Genomic DNA, 2,267 nt, shown 5'->3' with positions numbered 1-2,267 from the left:
TCTTTCAGAAGACCCAAGTTCAGACCCCAGCTCCCATGATGGACAGCTCACAACTGCTTATAACTCCAGCTCCTTCTAGCCTCTGAGGGTACCCACACTCATGACACACACACACACACACACACACACACACACACACACACACATACACACACACAATTAAAAGTAAATGAAATCTAAAAAACCTGATAGACAATTAGTTCAACCAAGGCAAATCACAACCTTGATAGAGATTCCTTTAAATTCAGCATTTCTATTTCCCTTGCCTTGATTTTCCTCTAGTCACATGTACGTATCCCATTGACATATCTTTGTGGAAAGTTCTAAATTAGTGTTTTAAGTTCTTTAGCTTCTTTATTTGCTATTTTTACTCAGAAAATGTTGGGTCTCCACTCTGTGCCAGACCACATGGTATGGTATCAAACACACAGGACGATCGCTTTCCTGGATAGTTTAGTTCTAGTGGGAGGGACACTAATTAAGTCATCAGAGAAAAATACTTAGTGACAAAGTGCAGTGATTGTCATGATGAAGAAGCGAGTGGAAAATTGAAGGCGGTAACAGGTTTTGGAGAAATCTCATGGAGACATTCCACTGAAAAGTAACCAAATGTTGTATGTTAAAGGAAACCTGTCTTTGGTGAACTAAGATTACACACCGGTTGCGGTTGTGGAAACACTTCCTTCCCATTGACTTTGTTTTTTCTTTTAATAGTTATGTAGAACACGGACTTATAGGGTTAGAAGCATGGCTGGAATCCAGCAGCAAGTCTTCTGGGAAATGCTATTAGTCACCTCCTTCCCAGTAACTCATGCATCAGATGTAGAAATAGCCATCTTCTCCCAGAGCTCTGAGGCTAAGTAAGATGAAGTGTGTTCTGGGTTGTGAAAAGCAATATGCTGATGGAGTGCTCAGAGCTGATTGGATCCCTTTCAGCTGCTGTTACTAGGTCTGATCAAGATGATTAGGCAGTCTTTAATACTCAACAAGTATTAATTCCCCACATTCTCCTGTAAAAAATTTAAAATGACAATTTTATGTAGAATACACAAAGACTAATGGAAGAGTTGTACTAATTTCCTTAGAATATTCCCCACCTGCAATTTATTTTTTTCCTCCTGGCTAGTGGTGGATAAATATGGCACCTAGTAACAACAGGGTGGTGGCTAGCATACACAGAACATTAGCATACACAGAACATAAATGTCAAGATGTCACTCCCACCTAACGCAGCCTTTACTGTATTTCAATGTCCCTGGCAACCAGTGGAGAGCCTTCTGTTCCGGACACAAACTATGCAACTGCAGATGGAATCCCAGTAAACACTTTGGAATGTGGAGGGTTAAAGGTTGTCCCGTTTACCTATTGCTAGAATATAATTCAAGCTCAAAATATTGGTCCAGGCATTCCTAAGCACACGGACTCTTCACAGATCCTTCTGCATCTGTTCACTGGAGATCATGAGATTCACATGGTTGTCTTTGGAGACAAACCCATTTATTACACCATGGAACTTCATCTTATACCACGATAGCCACCAAAATGGTACCTTTGAATCGAGCCAGAGTAACTGAGATTAACAAATGTGCCTTCATTTGATTGTCCTAATAAAAAGCCAAAATATTCCTACATTTGCAAAGAAGTATTCCTAGAGGGGTATTTCTAATTCACACATTTCACCAGAAACTCCAACGCATGTGTTTGTCCAGTCTATGCTAGAACAAGGTTTTCTGTCCTGCTGTTTATGAAGAGAAGAGATATCTAGTATCCCCGTGGCTTTCTATGGTACCTTTCCCACAGGACCTGGAGTTTCTTGGAACCACAGCACAGATACATTCCCTAAAAGGCTGCATCTTATAAAACAAGAGCGTGACCATAGGCACAGCAGGAAAAGATGGGTCCCATCGCAAGTTTTTCTCTTCCTGATGATCTGTGTTCAAGGGTATACTGCAACCCAAGCAGGAGGCCCAGTCATTGCTCAGTAATTACAGGCAATGTTCCAAACAACTGTCCCAGAACACCAAAGTGCAGAGACCAAAGCTCCCTGTGTGGAGCAGTGTTGTGTTTACACTTATGTCACACAGCCTCCCTTGGGCAGTAAGTCATTATGAGATTCCTCAGACCACTTAATGCAACGGCAGTGGTTGCTTGTATTGTTTGGAGAATAATAGCAAAGAAAAGTCAGCTCACATTCAGAGTAGACACAAATTTCCTATACTTGAGAGTACAGATGAAGAACTGCTGGGTACAGACAGCTGACTGGGTAG

Source organism: Peromyscus eremicus, chromosome 2 (assembly GCF_949786415.1).
Source record: "Peromyscus eremicus chromosome 2, PerEre_H2_v1, whole genome shotgun sequence".
NCBI classification, from domain to species: domain Eukaryota; kingdom Metazoa; phylum Chordata; class Mammalia; order Rodentia; family Cricetidae; genus Peromyscus; species Peromyscus eremicus.
Note: the sequence above shows the minus strand (reverse complement) of the source record.